This window comes from Geotrypetes seraphini, chromosome 11, assembly GCF_902459505.1.
Source record: "Geotrypetes seraphini chromosome 11, aGeoSer1.1, whole genome shotgun sequence".
Classification (NCBI taxonomy): Eukaryota; Metazoa; Chordata; class Amphibia; order Gymnophiona; family Dermophiidae; genus Geotrypetes; species Geotrypetes seraphini.
The window spans coordinates 115,611,627-115,629,701 of NC_047094.1; the positions used below are offsets into that span (position 1 = coordinate 115,611,627).

General features: G+C 49.0%; 1 protein-coding gene across 5 annotated transcripts in view; it reads right to left on the reverse strand.

The window, feature by feature from the left end:
* MYLK2 (myosin light chain kinase 2) overlaps positions 1–18,075 on the reverse strand; it is a 275,761-nt gene that overhangs the window by 170,283 nt on the left and 87,403 nt on the right. The gene's annotated exons all lie outside the window — the stretch shown is intronic.

An 18,075-nucleotide genomic window follows, 5' to 3' on the forward strand; every position in this document is an offset into this window, starting at 1 on the left:
TGGAATAGTGTACTTGAGGCTTTCAATAGGTATGGGGGGCAGTGGCTGTATTTATTATATAGTTTGTTGAAGTCTGACCATTGTATGGGTGCGAAGTGGGACCAGGTTCTGTCTGCTGCAACTGATTCTTTTTCTGTGGGGGGAAATGAGGTCTCTTCTGTGTGAGTGGGAATTCCGTCAAATGTGGCTCTGATGTTTGCGATCTTGCTTTTGAAATATGTGGCTAAGAGGGTGGCTGAGGGAGGGGGGGGGAGTTGCTGTTGGCTAGGTAAGGTGTGGTATCTGTGAGATTTTTTAGTAGCTGGAATAGCTTTTTTGTGTCTTGGGGTCCTTCTCCTATTTGCTTTGAGTAGTATGTTTTTCTTTTTTCTTTCAGTTTTTGCTTGTATTTTTGGCTTGTTATTTTCCATGCTGTTTTTGTGGATTCTTGGCTGCTTTTTCTCCATTCTCTTTCTAGTTGTCTGCATTGCCTTTTGAGTTGGAGTAGTTCATTGTTGAACCACTTGTCTGATTTTCTGTGGATTTTGGTTTTGGGGTTTTCTGGGGCTAGTTCGTTCAGGGTTGCAGTACTTAGATGGTTCCATTGTGAGATGAAGTCTTTGGGTGTGTAATATTGGATTATGGTGTCTGCTTTTGTCCAGAATATGGTGGGAGCGATATGTTTGCGTGAGTTGTAAGTTATTTTTTGATTAATGGGAATGCTTTTGTTATTGGTCCAATTGATTTTGAAGGAGTATGTGTAGTGATCAGACCATAGGGAACGGTTCCATTTTCCATTTGATGTTCCATATCTCTGGTTGTGTGGATTGTTGGGACATGTAGGCTGCAATGTTGAGTTGGTGTCCTTTTTCGTGTGTGGTTTGAGAATCTAGGATTTTATATGTTAAGGCCTCGAGGTATGATAGTAAGGTTTCTACGTTTGCAAGATTGGTTCTCGAGGTGAAGGTTGAGGTCTCCTAGGATTAGGTTGTTGTTAGTGAGTTTCGATATATGAATTCTTCAAATATTGGTTTTGCTGTGTTCCAGTTATTTGGGGTTATGTAGCAGAGTATGCATGTTAGAGTTCCTTTGAGTGATTTGCTTGAAAGTTGACAGGCTAGTAAATCCATGTATGGGTTAGTTGTTTTGTCTTGTATTTTTAGGTTTATGGTGTTTCTGGCTATGATGGCAATTCCTCCTCCTCTTTTATTTTCTCTGCAGACTATTGTTAACTTGTGGCTCTTTGGGCAAACTTCAGTTATTCTGGGGTCCGAGTCAGAGGTAAGCCAGGTTTCTGTGAGGAAAAAGGCAGTCTAGGCTGTCTTCTTCTATCCAGTTTTTTATGCGTTCTGATGTTCACATATGCACATTTGAGAGTGGTGTAGTCTGTTGTGTTGTGAGTTGTTTGGGGGTATATGAGTGATCTTTGGTGGGGTTGTTTTTTGGTCTTGTGTGGGTTTGTCGGTTTTCTTCTTATTGATTGTGGGGCGGGTTGGTGTGTGTGAGTCTGATGGTTTGAGTTTCTGTCTATTGTGAGATGCCAGGTTGGTTGGGTAATTCCCTTGGAATTTGCTATAGTTGGTATTGGAGAGATGTTGTTTGCAGTTGCTTTCCAGTTGGTTAGAAGCAGTGTTATTAGTAGGATTGCTTGTGAATATTTTGGTGGTGTGGTTCTCATGGTGGTGTTAGGTGTGGCGACTATTGTATTGGTGGGTAGAGGTGGAGTGCCCTCCTGCGCCCGAGTCCCGTCTTGGTCTGTTGATGGAAGGGGAGAGGTAGGAAGGATCAGAATTGAGTTTCTTAGCTTTCTACCTGAAATTCAAATGAAGTAATTAAATTGATATTAAATGAAGTAATTAAAATAAAATGAAATGAAATTGAGATTAAATGAAATAGAAATTAAATGAAGCAAATTGAAATGAATTAAACTGAAATTAAATGAGTTAAATTGAAATTAAAGTAAATTGGATATAGTAGAGTAGATAAAGTAAATTAAATAACGTAAATTAAAGTAAAAAAATACGAGATGTAGTCTTCTCCCTCTCTTCCGCGATGGTTCTTCAATGAAGATCGTTGCCGCCGAAGGTGGTAGTGGCCTCCGCAGCGCTCCCTGTTCGGCTCCTCATTGTGGTGCCTGGGAGTACGGTCACTCCTCTCAGCCTCAGTTCAGGTCTTTCTGCTCCACTACTGCGTCCGGGTGGAGAGCAATACTGCTGTGGGCAGCAGGTGGCGTTCGGGTGAAGAGCGACACTGCTGTGGGCCTCTCGCGGTGGTTTCCGCAGCGTCTTGGCCTTGCTCTCTACTGCACCCTGGCCTCGGTTCTCTGCCATGGCATGCGGCTCTCTGCTGCGGCGTCCGGACATTCTCTGCCACAGCACATGGTTCAGGTAGGCAGAAGTCAGGTAGATGTCGGGTAGGCAGATGTCGGGCAGGCAGATGTCGGGTGGAGAGCGACACTGCTGCAGGCCTCTCGCGGTGGTTTCCGCGGCATCTTGGCTCTCTGCCTTGCCCAGATTTCAGTTCTTTGCCGTGGCGTGAGGTTCTCTGCCGCGGTTCTTGAACGCTCTCTGCCACGGCGCGATGACCAGGTGGGTAGAAAGTCGGGTAGATGTAAAAGAAATGATTAAAGGCGATCGCTTAAATTTAAAAAAAAAAACGAGTAGCGCGACTTGTACATGCTTCCATCCTTGGCGTTAAGGAATTGTTGTCTGGATGGGAAAGTCTGGAAGGAGTGGAAATCCAGTGGGCAAAACTGAAAGGAAGAGCGACAAACCTTTTTCTGAGGCAAGTAAGTAAAAGTAAGAGGAAAAGAAGGCCGCTTTGGTTCTCTAAAGTACCGTATTTTCGCGGATATAACGCGCGCGTTATACGTGATTTTACGTACCGCGCATACCCCTCGCGCGTTATATGCCTGAGCGCGGTATACAAAAGTTTTTAAACATAGTTCCCACCCCGCCCGACGCCCGATTCACCCCCCCAGCAGGACCGCTCGCACGCGCTCCCACCCGCACCCGCATCCACGATCGGAGCAAGAGGGAGCCCAAGCCCTCTTGCCCGGCCGACTCCCCGACGTCCGATACATCCCCCCCCCGGCAGGACCACTCGCACCCTCACCCCGAAGGACCGCCGACTCCCCAAAAATATCGGGCCAGGAGGGAGCCCAAACCCTCCTGGCCACGGCGACCCCCTAACCCCACCCCGCACTACATTACGGGCAGGAGGGATCCCAGGCCCTCCTGCCCTCGACGCAAACCCCCTCCCCCCAACGACCGCCCCCCCCAAGAACCTCCGCCCGTCCCCCAGCCGACCCGCGACCCCCCTGGCCGACCCCCACGACACCCCCACCCGCCTTCCCCGTACTTTGTGTAGTTGGGCCAGAAGGGAGCCCAAACCCTCCTGGCCACGGCGACCCCCTAACCCCACCCCGCACTACATTACGGGCAGGAGGGATCCCAGGCCCTCCTGCCCTCGACGCAAACCCCCCTCCCTCCAACGACCGCCCCCCCCCAAGAACCTCCGACCGACCCGCGACCCCCCTGGCCGACCCCCCCACCCCCCTTCCCCGTACCTTTGGAAGTTGGCCGGACAGACGGGAGCCAAACCCGCCTGTCCGGCAGGCAGCCAACGAAGGAATGAGGCCGGATTGGCCCATCCGTCCTAAAGCTCCGCCTACTGGTGGGGCCTAAGGCGCGTGGGCCAATCAGAATAGGCCCTGGAGCCTTAGGTCCCACCTGGGGGCGCGGCCTGAGGCACATGGGCCAAACCCGACCATGTGTCTCAGGCCGCGCCCCCAGGTGGGACCTAAGGCTCCAGGGCCTATTCTGATTGGCCCACGCGCCTTAGGCCCCACCAGTAGGCGGAGCTTTAGGACGGATGGGCCAATCCGGCCTCATTCCTTCGTTGGCTGCCTGCCGGACAGGCGGGTTTGGCTCCCGTCTGTCCGGCCAACTTCCAAAGGTACGGGGAAGGGGGGTGGGGGGGTCGGCCAGGGGGGTCGCGGGTCGGTCGGAGGTTCTTGGGGGGGGCGGTCGTTGGAGGGAGGGGGGTTTGCGTCGAGGGCAGGAGGGCCTGGGATCCCTCCTGCCCGTAATGTAGTGCGGGGTGGGGTTAGGGGGTCGCCGTGGCCAGGAGGGTTTGGGCTCCCTTCTGGCCCAACTACACAAAGTACGGGGAAGGCGGGTGGGGGTGTCGTGGGGGTCGGCCAGGGGGGTCGCGGGTCGGCTGGGGGACGGGCGGAGGTTCTTGGGGGGGGGGCGGTCGTTGGGGGGAGGGGGTTTGCGTCGAGGGCAGGAGGGCCTGGGATCCCTCCTGCCCGTAATGTAGTGCGGGGTGGGGTTAGGGGGTCGCCGTGGCCAGGAGGATTTGGGCTCCCTCCTGGCCCAATATTGTCGGGGAGTCGGCGGTCCTTCGGGGTGGGGGTGCGAGTGGTCCTGCCGAGGGGGGAGAAGAATCGGACGTCGAGGGGGGGCATCAGGCTTTCAGAATGGGGACAGGACTTCAAGGGGGGACAGGCAGATCTTCAAGGGGGACAGGCAGACCTTCAAGGGGGACAGGACTTCAAGGGGGGACAGGCAGACCTTCAAGGGGGGACAGGACTTCAAGGGGGACAGGCACGGAGAGGCGGGGCAGTGCACCGAAAGTCAGGGCGGGTGAACGGTGAGTCGGGGCAACCAGAGGAGAGTCGGGGCAGTGCACCGAAAGTCAGGGTGAGTCGGGGCAACCAGAGGAGAGTCGGGGAGGGCGAAAGGAGAGTCGGGGTGGCCAGAGGAGAGTCGGGGAGAGCGAAAGGAGAGTCGGGGTGGCCAGAGGAGAGTCGGGCAGCATGCGCGTTATATGCCTGAGCGCGGTATAGAAAAGTTTTTGTACATATCATCGTGATTTCTGCGCGCTATACCCCTGTGCGCGTTTTACAATGGTGCGCGTTATATCCGCGAAAATACGGTAGTAGCTGAGAAGGTAAGGAATAAGAGGTTAGCTTTCATTAACTACAAAAGATCATTGAAAGAGGAAAACAAGCAAAAATATCTGGAAAAGTTATAAGAGGCTGGTCATGTTGTCAGGAAAACAAAGATGCAAATGGAAGAAAAAAAAGTGGCATTGTGAGACTCAAAGGTGAAGGGGAGAAATATGTACAAGCTGATAAAGAAAAGGCTGAATTGCTTAACAAATATTTCTGTTCTGTGTTCATGGCTGAAGCGCTGGAAGCAGGACCACAGAAGACAAACGTGAATAGGGATGGAGGAGTGATAGACCCTGATCGATGGAGCCAGAAGGTGTACATCTGAGGGTGCTGAAGAAACTTAGGGAAGTTCTGGTGGCTCCACTGACTGACCTTTTCAATGCTTCTCTAGAGTCAGAAGTGGCATGGAGAACTGGAGAAGGGCGGATGTGGTCTCTCTCCACAAAAGTAGAAGTAAGGAAGAAGTAGGGAATTTCAGGCCGGTAAGTAAATTAATGTAAACGCTTTTAAAACAGAGAATGGTGAAGTTTCTGGAATCCGGTGGATTACAGGACCAGAGGCAACATGGATTCACTAGAGGTAGGTTTTATCAGACAAATCTGATTAATTTTTTTGACTGGATGACCAGAGAATTGGATAGAGGAAGCGTGCTAGATGTGATGTATTTAGATTTTAGCAAAGCCTTTGACAGTGTAACACATAGACGTCTAATAAATAAACTGAGTGCCCTTGGGATGGGTCCCAAAGTGACGAGCTGGGTCAAGAACTGGTTCAGTGGAAGGCAACAGAGGATAGTGATCAATGGAGATCGCTCTGAGGAAAGGGATGTTACCAGTGGTGTGCCTCAAGGTTCTATTTGTGGGCCTGTTCTTTTTAACACTTTTATAAATGATATTGTTGAAGGGTTGTCGGGTAAGATTTGCCTCTTTGCGGAGAATGCCAAAATCTGCAATCGAGTAGACACACTGGGTGGTGTGAATAACATGAAGAAAGACCTGGCGAAGCTTGAAGAATGGTCTGAAATTTGGCAGCTAAAATTTAATGCTAAGAAATGCAAGGTTATGCATTTGGGCTGCAAAAACCAGAGGAAACGGTACAATTTAGGGGGTGAAGAACTTATGTGCACGACAGAAGAGCAGAACTTGGATGTGATTGTATGTGATGATGTTAAGGTGGCCAACAGGTTGAAAAGGTGACAGATAAAGCTAGAAGTATGCTAGGATACACTAGGAGTAGGGATACCAGATGTCTGGATTTCACCGGATATCTCTTTTTGAGGACTCTGTCGGGAATCCGGGTGGATTTTTCAGTTTGCTATTTTTGTCCAGTTTTGACCATTTTAGGGGTGGCGGTGGCGGCAGCAGCAGCAGCCAGAAAAATAAATCATCCCAGCTGGGGTTGGTGTCGTGCTCCGGAGCTCCTACCTCTTCCGGCAGCCTTCTCATCTGGCCTCTCTCCCTTCCACCTGCACTCCCTACCCCACGGCCCTCTTCGACGAGTTGTCAGCGGCAGTGATCAAGATAGGCTGCCGATGTCAAGGCCTTCCCTCTATGAGTCCCACCTTTGCAGAAACAGGAAGTTGAAACAAAGTAGGCGGGACTCACAAAGGAAAGGCCTCAACATCCGCAGCCTGTCTTGATTGCTGCCACCGCCGAGTTGCTGAAGAGGGCCATGGGGCAGGGGATGTGGCTGGTTGCAGGTGGAAGGGAAAGGGCCAGATGCAGGACTTGTGGGTGAGGGAGGAGAACAAAATACAGAGAGAAGGGAGGGATACAAAAGGAAATATATTTCATACTGGGCTGGGCCAAAGTGGAGGGAGAGTGGAAAAATGCTGGCTGTAGGGTGCAGGCACAAAGGAAGAGGGAGGATTGTCAGCCTAGCATTGCTAACAGTCAGCATTTTCAGTTGGCCTAACCAATGTCAGCAGAGGCATATGGGACATTATATCAATCTGACTCTGGATTGTTGATGCAGATAGACCCTAAATGCTCCTGCACAGATTTCACATACATTAAGCATCCAGCCAGACTGGATTGTTTATCAAGAAGATATGCTATTTGAATGGGACAGAGAAGTCAGAGACTAATCCCATATACCATGCCTGCAAGTATCACATCTTCCTTATCAATTAAAAAATGTGCGCAGGCAGATAGAAAAACTAAAAACTGACAAATCTCCGGGTCCGGACAGAATCCATCCAAGGGTTCTGAAGGAATTAAAGGAGGAGATAGCGGAACTACTGCAGCAAATTTGTAACCTATCCCTGAAAACAGGCGTGATCCCGGAGGATTGGAAGATAGCCAACGTCATGCCCATCTTTAAAAAGGGATCAAGAGGTGACCCGGGAAACTACAGACCGGTGAGTCTGACCTCAGTTCCGGGGAAAATGGCGGAAGCACTGATAAAAGAAAACATCGATGAACATTTTGAAAAAAACGATCTTCTGATAACCAGCCAACATGGTTTCTGCAGGGGTAGATCGTGCCTAACTAACTTATTGCACTTCTTCGAAGGAATTAACAAACGGATGGACAGAGGAGACCCCATAGACATCATATAACTAGATTTCCAAAAAAGCCTTTGACAAGGTGCCTCATGAACATCTACTCTGGAAACTGAAGAACCATGGGGTGGACGGAGACGTACATAGATGGATCAGAAACTGGTTGGCGGATAGGAAACAGAGGGTAGGGGTGAAGGGCCACTACTCGGACTGGAGGAGGGTCACGAGTGGTGTTCCGCAGGGCTCGGTGCTCGGGCCACTATTTAATATATTCATAAATGATCTAGAAACAGGGACGAAGTGTGAGATAATAAAATTTGCGGACGACACCAAACTATTTAGTGGAGCTCGGACTAAAGAGGACTGCGAAGAATTGCAAAGGGACTTGAACAAACTAGGGGAATGGGCGACGAGATGGCAGATGAAGTTCAACATTGAGAAATGTAAAGTATTGCATGTGGGAAGCAGAAACCCGAGGTACAACTATATGATGGGAGGGATGTTATTGAATGAGAGTACCCAAGAAAGGGACTTGGGGGTAATGGTGGACATGACAATGAAGCCAACGGCACAGTGCGCAGCGGCCGCTAAGAGAGCGAATAGAATGCTAGGTATAATCAAGAAGGGTATTACAACCATAACAAAAAAAGTTATCCTGCCGTTGTTTCTGGCGATGTTTCTGCGCCCACATCTGGAATACTGCGTCCAATATTGGTCACCGTACCTTAAGAAGGATATGGCGTTACTCGAGAGGGTTCAGAGAAGAGCGACACATCTGATAAAAGGGATGGAAAACCTTTCATACGCTGAGAAACTGGGTCTCTTTTCCCTGGAGAAGGGGAGACTTAGAGGGGATATGATAGAGACTTACAAGATTATGAAGGGCATAGAGAGAGTAGAGAGGGACAGATTCTTCAAACTTTCAAAAAATAAAAGAACAAGAGGGCATTCGGAAAAGTTGGAAGGGGACAGATTCAAAACAAATGCTAGGAAGTTCTTCTTTACCCAATGTGTGGTGAACACCTGGAATGCGCTTCCAGAGGACGTAATAGGGCAGAGTACGGTACTGAGGTTTAAGAAAGGATTGGACAATTTCCTGCTGGAAAAGGGGATAGAAGGGTATAAATAGAGGATTACTGCACAGGTTATGGACCTGTTGGGCCGCCGCATGAGCGGACTGCTGGGCACGATGGACCTCAGGTCTGACCCAGCGGAGGCATTGTTTATGTTCTTATGTAATAGTTTACAAACTATAAACAGAAAGATACTGGGAAATACAATAGTTTCTATTTTAGAAGATTCCAACCTATAAAAGCCTCCTCTCTGCATCACCCCCTCTCTCTCTGGAACAATACCCTACTCTCTCTCTGGAATATCACCCCCTCCCCTCTCTCTTTCCTCTGGACTCTGTAAGGCAGGTAAAGTGTCTTTTCTCTCTAATTCACAAGAGCACAGAAGCAGTCTCTGTATGCTTGATGTATCTTTATAAATCTTGCTTTTTTGTAATAGTAAGCCTATTTCTGCACAATATTATGCAAGCACTCTTAGCTGTCTTTGTCAGTAATTTCACTTCCTAATGAGAATCTTCAACGAGGGTATTGAACCCGGGACCTGGCGGATTGTAAGGCCGCCTTTGCTTCATGTAAGGTTTAGCCCTCCAAAACCTTACATTTTGGGGGCTAAACCTTACAGAGATAAGCTGAAATTGGAGACAATTACATAGAGAAGAGGCAAGCAGGAACTATAAGGATAGGGATACAGAAGGGAAATACTGAAAGGGGGATAAGGAACACGGAGCAGTGCTGAAAGGGAGGTTGATGGGTTTATAGAGGGAGGCAACACTGAAAGAGGCTAGATTGGCACACAGAGGGGGATAATATTGAAATGGAGGGTTGATGGGGATACAGATGGGGCAGTGCTGAAAAGGGGGAGAGGAGATAGGGACACAGAGAGGGAGCAATGCTGAAAGGGGGTAGTGCTGAAAAAGGGAGGTGAAATAGAGACACAGAGAAGCAATACTGAAAAAAAGGGGGGGGATTAAAGACCTTGAGAGGCCAATGGTGAACATGGAGGGAAGATAAGGATAGGGATTCTGGAAAAGAGGTGAGATAGGGACATTGTTGAGATGGGCACACAGAAGGGTGATGCTGGAAAAGAGGTGGAATGGTAACTCTGACAGACACAAAAGGGAAATGCTGGATCAAGAAGAGATGGGGGATCAGGCTTGATGGAATGGGGAGAAAGAGGGCCAAGCCATATGGAAGGGGCACAGAAAGAGGTCATTGGAAAGAATGAGAGAGTGAAGAGAAGACGAGAAAAGCAGAAACCCAGAAACAACCAAGGTAGCTAAAAGGTTTTTTTTAAATATATAGCTGTGTAAAAGGTTTATCAGAAGAACATAAGAATGGGTAAGGCCAGTGGTCCATCGTGCCCAGCAGTCTGCTCATGCAGCGGCCCCTAGGTCAAAGACCAGTGCTCTAAATGAGCCCAGCCTCACCTGCATACTTTCCAGTTGAGCAGGAACTTGTCTAACTTTGTCTTGAATCCTTGGAGGGTGTTTTCCCCTATAACAGACTCCGGGAGAGCGTTCCAGTTTTCTACTACTCCCTGGGTGAAGAAGAACTTCCTTATGTTCGTATGGAATCTATCCCCTTTCAATTTTAGAGAGTGCCCTCTCGTTCTCCCTACCTTGGAGAGGGTGAACAACCTGTCTTTATCTACTAAGCTATTCCCTTCAGTATCTTGAACGTTTCGATTATGTCCCCTCTCAATCTCCTCTTTTTGAGAGAGAAGGCCCAGTTTCTCTAATCTCTCGCTGTACGGCAACAGCAACTCCTCCAGCCCCTTAACCATTTTAGTCGCTCTTCTCTGGACCCTTTCGAGTAGTACCGTGTCCTTCTTCATGTACGGTGACCAGTGCTGGACGCAGTACTCCAAGTGAGGGCACACCATGGCCTGGTACAGCGGCATGATAACCTTCTCCGATCTGTTCATGATCCCCTTCTTTATCATTCCTAGCATTCATTTGAAAATGGAAATAAGGTAATCTTTTTATTAAACTTATTTTAATATATTTTTGACTAGCTTTAAGAGTCCAAAATTCCTTCATCTTCAGATCAGGAAAGGATACCATGAAGGAGGTTTTGGCCTCTGAAAGCTAATAGAAAATGTATTAGTCCAATAATATGCTATCGTATTTTCCAATGTGGTGATTGGTATTTTTAAGTCTCTTCAAATTTACATCTGCTGTTTTTATATTTTGCATAGTAGTAGAGAACATGCATCACTGTTTATGTGGTGCTGCATTCTAGGCAGATTCTGGCTTCTTAGGATGCAGTTCATTGTTGTCTACATATTTTATTTTTAGTTTGCAGTTCCACTCTCATCCAGTATAGAATAAGTATGTGTGTTCTGTGTGTGCGAAAAAAAGACATGCTTTTCTGTTAGCATTGACTGTGCAGAATCAATCTATGCTAATCTGGCTTGTTCAGTTTTACAATGGGTAAACTGATATTCTAGTACTCACTGCAAAGATTAAGATGCTGCCATTTCCCCCTTTCATGGGACGGGATAAGATTTTATGAAATGTATCAAAGATTGTTTGTAAGTGATGTATTTATTATTAATGTGAATGAATATATTTAACACTTAATGTAATTTTGAAAATGAATAAAGAATTTACAAAAAAAAAAAAAAAAGATGCTGCCATTTCCTAGGTGTGACTCGTGGATTATTACTAAAGATGTTTTTTTTTATATAGAGAGGGTGTTTAAAAATGATTGACCCCGGGTATCAAATATGCTAGGTATGCCACTGACTGCTGGACTCGAGTTCCAGACCCGATGCTGCAGGACTCAGTGACAATGGTTATCGCAGATGCACAGCATGCACCAATAGAGGTCAGCTCAGGACACACCGGTTATCTTATCTTCTGGTGCGTGCTGTGCAGCAAGCAAAAGGAGCCTCCTTTCTCCTCTGATCTTATGCATTGTACAAAGCCGGCAGCTGCCAAAGCCCAAGGAGAGGAGGAAAGATTTAAGAGGCTAGCCAGGGTCCGGGAGGGACTTACTGCATAGACAGTGCAGGTGCAGATGCACCAGTGTTCTACTGCCTAAATTAGCCTGAAGTTGGGATAAAATAAAATAATGCTCTCTGTCCTAAGATTAGGGGCAAAGTTGTTTCTTTATCATTTTTTGCCTTACGACAAATTCGCTGTTTGCTCATTTCTTCAATGAAGTTTCCTTCATATATTGATTCATTCTTTAGTTTTATTTAAACTTGATTACTGTAACTCAATTCTGATCGGTTTACTTAAATACCAGTTACATTGTTTACAGTTGGTACAAAATACTGCTGTTAGATTATTATATGGATGTTCAAAACTCGACCATGTGACTCCATTTGTTAAAGCATAACATATTCTTCTTATTAACTTACCGGATTCCTTACAAATATAACAATCACTTTTTTAGTTATATTCTCTGGACTTCCTCCTTTTCTGCTTAGTTTTTGGTTCATTATACAGCACTGAGATCTCTTCGTTCATCTGACCATCTTTTGTGTGTTCCTTCTTTTAGGCAAGTATTCCTTGATGTACACAGAAATTCTTCAGGCTCAGTAATGGAGCCAGTTCTCTGGAATTCTCTTCCCATTTATCTTCATGAAGAAAAATTGTTTATTACATTTAAAGCCCAAGTAAAGGCATTTTACTTCTCTCAAGCATTTACCTTTTAGGTTTCTTTTTTATAATGGAATTTATATTATGGGTTCCCTTTTTTTTCCTTTTCCCTAATATCCCATTGTAAATTTTATTGTAATTTATCCTTATTGTTCTTCCCTTTAATTGTAATACAGTGGTGCCTCACACAACGAACTTAATTGGTTCCAGGAGCAAGTTTGTTATGCGAAACGTTCGTTATGTGAAACGCGTTTTCCCATAAGAATACATGTAAAAAAAAATAATTCGTTCTGCAGCATAAAATATGCTAAGATGACATAAAAAAAGATAAATTTTTGGTTATTATTTTTATTTAGATACATCTAAAAACATAATTGTTTTTTAAAACAACACACATTTTTTAAATTTAAAGACAGACTAAGTAGAGTCTAATTTTACAGTGAGAGAGGGCAGAGTCTCAGCGGCAAAAACTGGGACTTAACTGTTCATTTTTTTTTTTTTTTTCTACCGTGTTTCCCCGATGATAAGGCAGGGCCATCAAATAAGACAGCCCCCCCTTTTTAGAAAAAAATGTAAAATAAGGCACCCCCCCGCAAATAAGCCACCCACCGATACCTGCGCTTACCCGAATCGGGTGGTACGGTGGGTGACTCCGTGTGGTCCCTGGCACCCCCGACACGATCGGGGCAAGAGGGAGCTCAAGCCCTCTTGCCCCCCCGACTTCCCGACACGATCGGGGCAAGAGGGAGCCCAAGCCCTCTTGCCCCCCGACTCCCCGACACGATCGGGGCAAGAGGGAGCCCAAGCCCTCTTGCCCCCCCCGACTCCCCGACACGATCGGGGCAAGAGGGGGCCCAAGCCCTCTTGCCCCCCCGACTCCCCGACACGATCGGGGCAAGAGGGAGCCCAAGCCCTCTTGCCCCCCCCCGACTCCCCGACACGATCGGGGCAAGAGGGAGCCCAAGCCCTCTTGCCCCCCGACTCCCCGACAATATCGGGCCAGGAGGGAGCCCAAGTCCTCCTGGCCACGGCGACCCCCTAACCCCACCCTGCACTACATTACGGGCAGGAGGGATCCCAGGCCCTCCTGCCCTCGACGCAAACCCCCCCAACGACCGCCCCCCCAAGAACCTCCGACCGCCCCCCCAGCCGACCCGCGACCCCCCTGGCCGACCCCCACGACACCCCCAGCCCCCTTCCCCGTACCTTTCTGTAGTTGGCCGGACAGACGGGAGCCAAACCCGCCTGTCCGGCAGGCAGCCAACGACGGAATGAGGCCGGATTGGCCCATCCGTCCCAAAGCTCCGCCTACTGGTGGGGCCTAAGGCGCCTGGGCCAATCAGAATAGGCCCGGGAGCCTTAGGTCCCTCCTGGGGGCAGGGCCTGAGGCACATGGTCGGGTTGGGCCCATGTGCCTCAGGCCCCGCCCCCAGGAGGGACCTAAGGCTCCCGGGCCTATTCTGATTGGCCCAGGCGCCTTAGGCCCCACCAGTAGGCGGAGCTTTGGGACGGATGGGCCAATCCGGCCTCATTCCGTCGTTGGCTGCCTGCCGGACAGGCGGGTTTGGCTCCCGTCTGTCCGGCCAACTACAGAAAGGTACGGGGAAGGGGGTTGGGGGTGTCGTGGGGGTCGGCCAGGGGGGTCGCGGGTCGGCTGGGGGGCGGTCGGAGGTTCTTGGGGGGGGCGGTCGTTGGGGGGAGGGGGGGTTTGCGTCGAGGGCAGGAGGGCCTGGGATCCCTCCTGCCCGTAATGTAGTGCAGGGTGGGGTTAGGGGGTCGCCGTGGCCAGGAGGACTTGGGCTCCCTCCTGGCCCGATCGTGTCGGGGAGTCGGGGGGCAAGAGGGCTTGGGCTCCCTCTTGCCCCGATCGTGTCGGGGAGTCGGGGGGGCAAGAGGGCTTGGGCTCCCTCTTGCCCCGATCGTGTCGGGGAGTCGGGGGGGCAAGAGGGCTTGGGCTCCCTCTTGCCCCGATCGTGTCGGGGAGTCGGGGGGGCAAGAGGGCTTGGGCTCCCTCTTGCCCCGATCGTGTCGGGGAGTCGGGGGGGGCAAGAGGGAGCCAGGCGGAGAGAGGGCAGTTAAGCGCAGTGCCTGCGCGGAAGGATGCAGCTCAGGCGACTTCGTTGTGTGAAACGAAGTTCGTTGTACGAATCAAGACATAAAGTTCGTTGTGCGCAGCGTTCGCTGTGCGAGGCGTCCGTTATGCGAGGCACCACTGTAGTTTGTTTTATATTGTTATATTCATTGTATACCGCTTAGATTTTAACTTTTGTTTTATATTTTCGGTATATTAAATAAATTGAACTTAAACTTGAGGATGTACCAGGAAGTTCCTCCTAATTGCTTGTTTCCTTGGAAAGAGAAAAAGAAAAGTCTATGGATTGGCTGCCAGGTTTTCATGAAATAAACTCCAAATGGAACGGATGCTATGGATTTAAGATAAGTAGAGGATTTTTTTTTTTAGGGGGGGGGTTGATAATCTGTAACGTATGCTCTGCATGTGTTACTGGGGCTGTACGCTATATGTGACCATTTGCTGAATGTTTTTAAAAAGTTGGGAGGGAGAGGTACTGAACCTAACTATGGTCAGGAAAGAAAGCTAGTTTCCTTGGCTAAGCTTTAAAATAAAGCTCACAACACCTGCTATTTTAGTGTTTGGTTGGTGTTTTCAATTGCCCCTGATGCTTCGGATCTGTTAACAGTTGGAGGACTGTTTAATGTTATCAACTCATGGGTTGGTCCACTCCATTCAGTATTTTATAGACTCAAAACTGAAAGTCTGATATATCATGGGTGCAACACAAGAAAGGATGGGGCGCCATGGAGGGCAAGTCACATGGATTGCAATTATAGCTTGCTACAACCCTGACTGCACACAGCATGCAACTGCCTAGGTGAGGGGTGGGGCAAGGGGCAGGGTCTTGTGTTCTCTTTTTTGGATTCACAAATATGGTAATCCTAATAGGGAGAGGTATGGCCAGTAGGAAAAAGAAGGTATTCATACCCCTGTATAAGATGTTGGTGAGACCTCATCTAGAATATTGTGTACAATTCTGAAGGCCGCACCTTCAAAAAGATATAAAAAGGATGGAGTCAGTCCAGAGGAAGGCTACTAAAATGGTGCATGGTCTCCGTCATAAGGTTTATAGGGACAGACTTAAAGATCTCAATCTGTATACGAGATCTCAATTTCATACTTTGGAGGAAAGGCGGGAGAGGGGAGATATGATAGACACATTTAAATATCTACATGATGTAAATACACATAAGTTGAGAATTTCATTTGAAAGGAAGCTCTGGAATGGAAGCTCAGGCTCAGGAGTAATCTAAGGAAATACTGAAAGGTGGTAGATGCATGGAACAGTCTCCCGAAAGAGGTGGTGGAGACAGAAATTGTGTCTGAATTCAAGAAAGCATGGGATAGGTACGTGGGATCTCTTAGAGAGAGGAAGAGATAATGGTTACTGCGGATGGGCCATTCGGCCTTTATCTGTCATCATGTTTCTATATTTCTTTCTTTCCTTCCAACCTCCTCTCCTGCTGTTTCTATCTCTCCCATCCCATCCAGCACTACCTTACTCCATGCTCTTTTCTCCAGCACTCTTTCTTTACACAATGCTTCTCCAGACCTCCCTCCATGCTGTTTCTCCAACCCCGCTTCCATTCGCTATACAGCTACTCAAGTACAATTACATATTGCTTTCTATTTTTCAGCAGCAACTTCCTGTTCCCATATAGGCGGGACCTGCAGAGAGGTGGCTTCCTGTGTAGGTCAGCGGCAGCAGCCTTACTTCATTGCTGCTGCCAGCTGCCCAAAGATTATATTACAGCGGCCAGGCCCGGGAAGAACTTAGATGGGGGAGCTGGGAGAGCTGGATAAACCCAGACAGACTCCCCCATTTTTTAAAAACTGTCCTGGCACCCGGACAGTCTTCTAAAAAGAGGACATGTCTGGGTTTTCCCAGACATCTGGGAACCTTACCTCCATTGCCCCAAGTATTAAATAAGTGACTGTATATAATATGTAAACTGCTTTGATTGTAACCACTAGAAAGGTGGTAAACCAAATCTCATTTCCCTTCCCCTTTCCCAGTAACAGCCTCAGGACACCACCTGTCTTCCTCCACACCAAAACCCATTTTCTTTGAGTTTCAGCATTTCTCTCTTTTCCCAAGTCACTGACATTTTGCACACATTCCTATCTTCCCACCCCATTACCATTAACTCTGACAATCCCAGGAAACCTCCTATGTCTTTTGCACCGCCTTCATACCCACTTAAAATCCCAAAAACACTTTGGGCCTGATTCTCTAAAAGTGCATCCCGATTTTAGGCAGCTGTAGGTGTCCTACAGCTGTCTAATCAGCCAATCAGGATGCACGTTTTTTTAAAAAAATGCTCCCCAGGCAGGCCGCCTATATTGAAGGCGAGGCCCGCAAGACACCTAGGCCCTGATTCTGAATAGGATGCCCGGGAGAGGTGTCCTATTCAGAATCGGCCTAAACTAAACCCCGATTCTGTAACCGGCGTCCATGTTACAGACGCGGGTTAGAGAAACGGGTTAGATTAGACACGGCCCGCTACACTTATCACGGCAAGGGATCTCTCTGCCGCTATAAGTATAGCGGGCCGCGGCCCCCTGACCAGGAGGGTGCCCAAACCCTCTGCCCGAAGACGCACCCCCCACACTACCGACCGCCCCCAACACTACCGACTGCCCCCCCCGACATTACCGATCTCCCCCCCCCGACAGTATCTTTCGCTGGCAGGAGGGTGTCCAATCCCTCCTGCCCGAAGACGCACCCCCCCCGGCGCTAACAACCCCCAAACCTCCACTCCACCAAACCTGTTCTTAGATGGGTCTTGCACGTCTTGAGCCGGCAGGCACGCCTCGTCGAAATGAAGCGGGCCCGCCCCTTCCCGGCCCATCCCGCCGAAGCCTAAGGCCTGATTGGCCCAGGCTCTAGAAGCCTGGACCAATCAGGCCTTAGGCATAGCGGGTCCGCCCATCCCCACTAAGTCTAAGGTCTGATTGGCCACTCAGGCCTTAGATTAAGTCTAAGGTCTATTTGGCCAATCAGGCCTTAGATTAAGTGGGGATGGGCGGACCTGCTATGCCTAAGGCCTGATTGGTCCAGGCTTCTAGAGCCTGGGCCAATCAGGCCTTAGGCTTCGGCGGGATGGGCCGGGAAGGGGCGGGCCCGCTTCATTTCGACGAGGCGTGCCTGCCAGCTCAAGACGTGCAAGACCCATCTAAGAACAGGTTTGGTGGAGTGGAGGTTTGGGGGTTGTTAGCACCGGGGGGGGGGGGTGCGTCTTCGGGCAGGAGGGATTGGACACCCTCCTGCCAGCGAAAGATATTGTGGGTGGGGGGGGGGAGATCGGTAATGTCGGGGGGGGGGGGGCGGTCGGTAGTGTCGGTGGGGTGGTCAGTAGTGTCGGGGGGGGGTGCGTCTTCGGGCAGAGGGTTTGGGCACCTTCCTGGTCAGGGGGCCGCGGCCCGCTATACTTATAGCGGCAGAGAGATCCCTTGCTGCGATAAGTATAGCGGCCGTGTCTACTTACAATGTAGGCCAGCATTTTGCTGGCCTATATTTTAAGCTTCTCCTCTACTAGGGAGACGCGTAGGGCTGCCTAGGTTCAGCCTAAGGCCCGCCTAAGGCCCTTAGACGAGCTTAGGCATCTTGCGGGTCTCCCTAGGCTCCCGGAGGCGCCTTCAGGCTTGCTGGGGAGCATTTTTTTTTTTTTAAACGTGCATCCCGATTGGCTGATTAGACAGCTGTAGGACGCCTACAGCTGCCTAAAATCGGGATGCACTTTGGAGAATCAGGGCCTTTGTCTCTCTGGCAGTTATATTATCATTTATTTATTATCCACTCTATACCACTGTTCTAGATATGCAATAAAACTTTGAATGGCACAAATCATACAACAAACAATACAATATTAAAACTATCA